Source organism: Vulpes vulpes, chromosome 3 (assembly GCF_048418805.1).
Source record: "Vulpes vulpes isolate BD-2025 chromosome 3, VulVul3, whole genome shotgun sequence".
NCBI lineage: Eukaryota > Metazoa > Chordata > Mammalia > Carnivora > Canidae > Vulpes > Vulpes vulpes.
This window is the reverse complement of record NC_132782.1, coordinates 130,673,046-130,681,908: the sequence shown is the minus strand read 5'-3', so window position 1 is coordinate 130,681,908 and position 8,863 is coordinate 130,673,046.

Here is an 8,863-nt window from a genome sequence, read left to right as displayed (position 1 = left end):
CACCCAGTCACCCCCACCCCCCGCCCACCTCCCTTTCCACCACCCCTTGTTCGAAAAAAACAACTCTTAATTACAGAAAACAGACTTATGGTTATGGGGGGGGGGTGTAAAACAGGTGAAGAGGATTAAGAGTACACTTATCTTGAGGAGCACTGAGTGATGTATAGAATAGTTAAATCACTATTGTATGCCTGAAACTAATATAACACTATATGTTATCTATTCCAGAATTAAAATAAAACAAAAACTCAAAATGGATTAAAGACTTAACTGTAAGACCTGAAACCATAAAGCTCCCAGGAGAAAAAAAGAGATGAACAAAAAATAGGCTTCAAAAAGTAAATTCCATATGCAAGAAAAGTAAGGGGAGTGCTTTTGGTAAAAGAAGATATGAGGAGGGCAGCCCTGGTGGCGCAGCCGTTTAGTGCCACCTGCAGCCTGGGGTGTGATCCTGGAGACCCTGGATCGAGTCCCACATCGGGCTTCCTGCGTGGAGCCTGCTTCTCCCCTGTGCCTGTGTCTCTGCCTCTCTCTTGCTCTCTCTCAATGAATAAATAAATAAATCTTAAAAAAAAAAGAAGATATGAGGAATGAAATGCATTTTTTATTTGTTTTTAAAGATTTTATTTATTTATTCATGAGAGACACAGAGAGAGGCAGAGACACAGGCAGAGGGAGAACCAGGGTCCATGCAAGGAACCGGAAGCGGGACTCGATCCCAGGACTCCAGGATCACGACCTGGGCTGAAGGCAGGTGCTAAATCGCTGAGCCACCCAAGCATCCCTGAAATGTATTTTCGTTGATGAAACAAAGTCAGTAATTTTCTCCTAAAATGAGGCTGTTTACTTAAAGAGGAAAGACTTAGGACAAACTCTGGAAAGAAGAAAAAAAAAAAAAGGAGGGAAAGAAGAACGAAAGTTGTAAAAGGTTTATGAAAAAGGATTTTTTAAAAAGGAATTTTAATGTATGGGGCAGCCCGGGTGGCGCAGCGGTTTGGCGCAGCCTGCAGCCCGGGGCGTGATCCTGGAGACCCTGGATCGAGTTCCGCCTCAGGTCTCTGCATGGAGCCTGCTTTTCCCTCTGCCTGTGTCTCTGCCTCTCATTCTCTGTGTCTCTATATATAAATAAATAAAATCTTAAAAAAAAAAAAAGAAAAAAGAAAAAGGAATTTTAATGTATGGTCAAGCTGGCTAAGATGAAAATAAATTGATTAAAAATGAGTTATCGTTTTATTCTGATATTTTTGCAAGACTTCTTCATCTTCAAGGAAAGTTAGGGAAAAAACTCTGACAAGTACTCTAGAATACAGGTCTCTGATAACTTTAAGATCATACCATTAAACTGTAAGAATTTATAGAACTCTAATGGAGAAACTGATGGCTTCATAAAACTAACAAAAGATCAAGATGAACAAAAATTAATTATGTAAGACTGAATAAACTGAGGAGTATGGTTATAATTTGTATGACTTTTTGTTTGAATAATTGCTAGGTTTTAATCTTTTGTTTTCCAAATATAAGAAAATATTTTCTCTTAAGCTATGACCTACAGCAATTTGGTAAATTACACCTTTATAAGCAGAAATGAATAATTTATCTTTTCCTACCCAATCCCTCCAGAATTTGGAAACTTTCAATGAGTATTCTTATATTTTCATGGCAATATATTTATTTGCATAATTTCAATAACAATTTTTTCTCCTTGTAACAGGACACAGTTGGAAACACTGGATATATAACAAGGCTTTGACTGGAATATAATACCCGAAAGAGACATGCATAGATTCAGATATAACAAGACAGCTTTTAGGACTAAGGTTGACTGTATGGAGTCAATAAACCCTTTGCAAATATCAGCTTGATACCTTGCTTACAGGCTTCCTAGCATCCTTGCTGAGTGAGCAAAGTACTTCCTAGTAGGATAAAGAACCTCATGATATTTTAAGAACCTCTAAAAGACAGGAAGTAACCCAAATCTATAGCTTTTGCAGGTGAAGTCTGATGGCAAGTATTTGGCTTGGCTTCTTACTTGGAAAGGCTGTTAAAAGTTCAATCTGAGATCGTTTATGAAAAGTTCAAAAAAAAAAAAGAAAGAAAAGTTTCAGCAAAGCAGATTGAAAAGAGTCTATATGATAAACCACTATTCTTTCTGCACGGATGTAAACAATCAAGCCAAGCTTATTGAAATTAGACTGAAAATTAGTCTTAATGTGATTATCATTGATAGAAATCAGGGTAACTATGGAGAGAAGCATTATGTTTCAGTTGAAACTTCAATATAGGGATGCCTGGATGGCTCAGTGGTTGAGCTCTGCTTTTGGCCCAGGGCGTGACCCTGGAGACCCAGGATCGAGTCCCACATTGGGCTCCCTGCGTGGAACCTGCTTCTCCCTCTGCTTGTGTTTCTGCCTCTCTCTCTCTGTGTCTCTCATGAATAAATAAATAAAATCTTTTAAAAAAGAAACTACAATATATACTTCCGCATATTAGATTCTAGTTCTGCTCATTATCGTTCAGGTTCTATTTTCTGTAAACTAGACTAGATCCTGAATCTTTCTAGTTCCTCCAATGTCTGACTACAATATCCAAACTAACATTTCCAATTTTTTCCCACCTTTTATTTGAAATTACTGAAAACTAAAACTGCTCTTTTTCCTGAAGCCTTACAAACTATTGAATATGAACAACTTATTGTAAACTTCAGAGAAATCACCACAATAGCTCATATATAGAGAATCTTCATGTCTGTTGATTTCTGGCCATAAAGATGATTACCAGAGACATTTAAACTGCAAACTAGGAAAATTTATCAGGTTACCACTGCCTGCCCTCACTCCATCTAAAGATGCTTCAATCCAGACATCTAGAAATCTTCTCAACTGGCTACCTTAGAACTCAGAAACTGATATGTTATTTGCTCCAGTCATTAACCATTATTTTTCTTTATTTCCATAGAAATGCCTCTTATTTAATACTGATATTGAACCAAAGCCCTAACTTTGGGAACACACCTGCATCACTGCCACCTGAAATTAGTTTAACTGAACTCATTTTCAGAACTAAGGCAGTGGTTCAATGAGATGGAATAATCTACCAGTTTTTAGTGCTTGGAACTTCTGGGAAGTTTCAAAGGAGGGAAGTCAAGGGGCCCAGGGCAGGTTACCTCAAAATGTGCTACTTTGGCATATTGATTATTTTGAATTAAAGTTTTTAAAGAAATAGTCAGTGCTTGAAGAACACTCTGACCCTCTTCTCTCCCAGTGAAAGGGTAGTCTCTGTGCACCAAGAGGTAGAAAGACATGCTTATAGTCAGAGATAAGGAATTCAGGGCTGAGAAGTCTGTATAAACAAGCCTTATTACTTTTACTAATTTATTACCTCAGCCCAAAGCCTATTTAGGATTTCTTACTAACTGAAGCTCCTGAACACAAGAACACAATTTTCCTGTTAATCCCTCACCGATATATATTTCTTTGTCTAAAATGTACAAAAGCTTTGGTTGTTCTTTGGGTCTCGATTTCATTGCTGGGTCCCCATGCATACATAATAAAACTTTGGGTTTTTTTTTTTTTCACCTATTAATCTGTTTTATGTCAATTCAGTTTTTAGACCAGTTAGAAAAAAAATTTAATGGAAGAAAAATATTTTCTTCCTGGAAACCAGTAATCAAGCCTCCCAGTAATTGCTTAATGAAGGGTACCCTAGCTATCCCACTTGGCCCCAACCCAGCAAAACAGTTTAGATCCTTCCAGCCTTGCCTGCAGAAAGAATATGTGCTCTTGTGCAGTTAGGACTTAGATTTAGGCAGATGTCATGGATCCCCAAAGGCCTACTCTTGACACCTGGACTCTCCTGATACACACACAGTTCTAATTCCCTGCCTTCCTTGACCTGTGCAGCCTGTGCATGCACAGTGCGCCCCTTTTCAGCTGCCCTTGAGCACCTGGGGCCCTCCGGGCCTGGGGAGCTGTGGTTGGTCCCCAATCACCTGCATACCCTCCAGAATGAAGGGATTCCACCCCCAAATATCACAGCTTAAACTGGAGATAATCAGTCTCCAGTTGGACTAAGTGCCTGATGGGGTTCTGGGGTTCTCCAGTAATCAAGGCTCCCAGATGTCCTTTATAGAAGGAAACAGGTCCGGGGCCAGTTGCCTGACCCCACCCTAGCAAGGCAGTCCAGTGTCTTCCAGATCTGCCTTCACCGGGAATTTGTGCATTTGTGTAGTTGAGGGCTTAGAATTAGGCAGATGTCAGTTACCCCGCAATAGCCCTCTCCAATAACCAGACTTCTCCCGACAATGTATGAACATCGTCAACACATCTCTATTAATAAAACATACTTTGAACACTGTTGTGAAAGGCAAGACAATAGCAAATATGCCTCACTCACTAACCCTACCAAAATTACTCAAGACATGGCTTAGGGGGAGGATGGATTATATGTTAACTTCTTAGGACCCCTGAAGACCCACTGATGATTTAGTCTGGACCAATCTTAAAAATAAGATAACTCAAAATTGTGGCCTGATCACTCAACCCAGTAAGTTATATCCAATATTAACAAAAAGCAACGAAGTGTGTAGTTGGCTGACTCAGTCAGTGGAACATATGGCTCTTGATCTTGGGGTCATGAGTTCAAGCCTCATATTGGGGGTAGAGTTTAACTTGAAAAAGAGCCACAAAGGAAGACATTCCAATGCTCTTATTAGGTGCATTCAGTAACAGATGCTGATAGGAAGAAAGGAAAAGGGTTAGCACAAAAAAAGTGATCTCCAGAGTAGGAGGAAACCCAGAGCCTTTTGCTCTTAAGGACAACCACCCACACACTGAGGAATGATGATTTTTTAAATCCTTTTGGCCCTGGTAATTTTAACTTACTAGATGCTAGGGCTATGAAAACAGACAAAACTACAAATCAGAGTCACTAGAGGGAGAGCTTATTCCAGAAAAGAAATGACAAAAATTAGAATGGGATTCCCAGAGACTGATGTGGGCACAAAAACCCAGTTGGCTATTAGTCTCAAGTAGGACTAACCTGATCCTCACAGGAAGTGAGAGGGCACAACCTGGACCCAATACCACAGACGCTAAAGTTAATCAACATTTTAGAGCATTTGGAAAAAACAGTACTAATTTACCAAGATCTTTGTTTGACAGGATAGTAGCAACATGGAGATTAAGATGGCTTATACTTAATATGTCCCTAAGATGTCCCTTAAGACATCTCCATGAAAAATATCTGGGAAAGCTCTAATATAATAATGAAATTAAGACTATTAACTATGATTTATGATAGGAGACAGACACCCTCATCATCACACGATGACAGAACAGATTAAACAGGTCATTCTTCCATTTGCAATGACATGGAAGGAGCTAGAGAGTATTATGCTAAGTGACATATATCAGAGAAAGACAAATACCATAGGGTTTTACTCACATGGAATTTAAAAACAAAAGAGCAAAGGGGAAAAAGGGAGAGAGAGTGAGAGAATGGCAAACCAAAAAACAGACCCTTAACTATAGAGAACAAACTGATGGTTACCAGAGGGGAGGTTGGCAGGCTGATGGATTAAATAGGTGATGGGGATTAAGGAATGCACTTGTGATGAGCACCAGGTGTTGTATGGAAGTGTTGAATCACTGTATTGTACACCTGAAACTAATATCACACTGTATGTTAACTGGAATTTAAATAAAAATTTAAGTAAAATAAAAGGTCATTCTTAAAGCTGTACCCCACAGGATAGAACAACATTATTAACATTTATTTGCAGGTGCCAGAAACACAGGAAAACTGACTGACTTGATCAGAATATCTGAGGAACTAAGATAAAGGCTGTATTTTTAATACTCACATATATGGATAGAACAGGCCTTTCTTTAGTTAATGTAAATGGACCCAATCAAAATGAACTATAATAACCTAAACCTACAAGGCCCTATTGGCCACCTAACCTATTTGGCCCATTACACTGTAAAGCAAATTATAAAAATAGAACCCCCAGAAATAGGGGTGACTGGGTGGCTCAGTTGGTTGGATGTCCAACTCTTGATTCAGCTCAGGTCATCAGGGTCCTGAGATCAAGCCCTGCATCAGGCTCTGTGCCTCTTCCCCAGCATCTCCCCCTCCTCTCTCTCTCTTTCTTTCTCTCTCTCTCCCTCTCTCTCTCTCTCTCAAATAAATAAAATCTTAAAAAAAGAAAAAGAAACTTTCTATATGTTACACTAACCATATCAATAGGGACCCTTTTGTATATAAAAATGCATATACCGGGACACCCGGGTGGCTCAGCGGTTTAGCGCCACCTTCAGCCCAAGGCCTGATCTTGGAGACCAGGGATCAAGTCCCACATCGGGCTCCCTGCATGGAGCCTGCTTCTCCCTCTGCCTGTGTCTCTGCCTCTCTCTCTGTGTGTCTCTCATGTATAAATAAATAAATAAAATCTTTTTTAAAAATGCATATACCACCATGCTGTTAGATATAGGGTCCCAAATAACAATGATACAAGGATATCCTAGTATTTTAGAAAACCTGAACAATAAAAAGGGACTAATTGAAGGACTTGGAAAAAAATCAACCCAAGGATATGAGTACATAGATTGATGAAGGACCAGTTATTAAGGATCAATGTTTCTATAAATCAATCAATCAATCAATCACTTTTCTAGTGCCTGGGTAGCTCAGTCAGTTAATCGTCCAGCTCTTGATTTCAGCTCAGGTCTTAATCACAGGCTGAGTTCAAGCCCCATGTTTAGCTCCATTCTGGGCATGGAGTCTACTTTACAAAAAAAAAAATCTATAAAAATAAGGCTAAATATTTCATAGGTCCCAATTTAGAAAACATGCTTGGAAAGGATGCTATAGGACTTCTCAAATTAAGGAAAAAATTCAGGAACTCCTAAAGGAACTGATAATTGTGCCTACTATTTCACCATATAATAACCCAATGTGCCCTTACAAAGACAGATTATAGGAACTTAAATACTCCCCCCAAATTGAGAACTTCCAGATACAGGTGTTATCATAAACAATATCACCACTGGATCCAGAACTTATTACATAGTGACAGACTTATCTGACATGTTCTTTGCTATTCCAGTTGCTGAAGAGAGTCAAACCATGATTGCATTTATGTGGGAAAGCAGATAATATAAGTTTACTAGGTTACCACAAGGATACCTTAGCTAGTAATAGCCCACAACATTCTAACACAAAACATCCAGGCTGTTCACGAAAATTCAGCATACAAACAAACCAGTATTTCCTATGTTGATGACAGCCCTATTTCTGGAAGAACAAACCAGCTTCAAAAATAGAGTTAATTGGGATCCCTGGGTGGCGCAGCGGTTTGGTGCCTGCCTTTGGCCCAGGGCGCGATCCTGGAGACCCGGGATCGAATCCCACGTCGGGCTCCTGGTGCATGGAGCCTGCTTCTCCCTCTGCCTGTGTCTCTGCCTCTCTCTCTCTCTCTCTCTCTGTGACTATCATAAATAAATAAAAATAAAAAAAATAGAGTTAATTAAATTCTTTACACTCAGAGGGTGGACAATCAACCCAAGTAAGGTCCAAAGACCCCACACTACTATAGAATTTCTAGGCATAATTTGGTCCTCTGAAGGCTGAAAAATACCAGACCAAGTCATAAACCAAATAGATTTCATGCCAACTCCTACCAAAAAAGAAGCAGCTCAGAAACTGATTTGACTGCATGGATATTGGAAACAGACATATCACATTTGGGAATATATTAAAACACATTTATAAAATAACTAGGAAGAGCAGGGACTTTAGATGGACAGAGACTCAAAAGGCAGCCTTTACTTATTTGAAAAATGTTGTCAGAACGTCTAGTACCTTGGCACCAGCTAATGAGGACTCTAAATATACTTTATATTTAGAGCACCTATATTCATAAGGGTTTGCAGCATGGTCACTGTGGACTAAACCACTGCCAGACACCAAATTTTACCCAGTTGGATTTTGGACGAAGAATTTCTTATGATCAAGAACAGATACCAACCAACTGAAAAGCTCACCCGTACACTCTCTGAGGCCCTACAAAATACAGAGCCATTAATAGAAAATAAACTAATTATACTTAAACTCCAATAGTCTATTCTGGAGTAGGTAAAGCAGACCTCTGACAAGCAGAGAAGAACTATTCCTGCCCCCAAAGTCCTAACATGGGAATAGTATATTTCCTTTTTTCTTTTTTAAAAGACTTTATCTATTTATTCATGAGAGACACAGAGAGAGAGGCAGAGACACAGGCAGAGAGAGAGAAGCAGGCTCTATGCAGGGAGCCCGATGTGGGACTCGATTCCAGGACTCCAGGATCACACTCTGGGCCAAAGGCAGGCACTCAACCGCTGAGTCACCCAGGCATCCCAGAAATGGCATATTTCCAAGCAGGACATACAGATGGATAGTCAACCCTCTGCATTAACTAAAGAAATCTCAGCAATGCCAATAGTGAACTTTACAGATTTTCCAAAGAATGAGCCTACCCAAACTTGAGTAGTCAGGCCATAGGGACCATCCTGGTTTACAGCACTCAACAATAAATGGGTTACAGATTAATCGATCTCCTTGGATTATGCTGGCCAACTGTAGTCTTGAGGACTAATGATGGTCTAATCCCGACAGAGTCAGGCTCAGGAGAAGCAGCACAATGAGCTGAACTAATGGCCATAGAATTGACCATGAACAATCAGTTAAGAAAAATCAGAATGAGTTATATCTTTTTTCAGACTCATAGGAGGCAGCTAATGGAGCTGGTTCATCGGGAACATGGCAGTAAAATGACTGGAAAACAGGAAATAAGAACATATAGGGTAAGGAAGGGCATGTGGCAGAA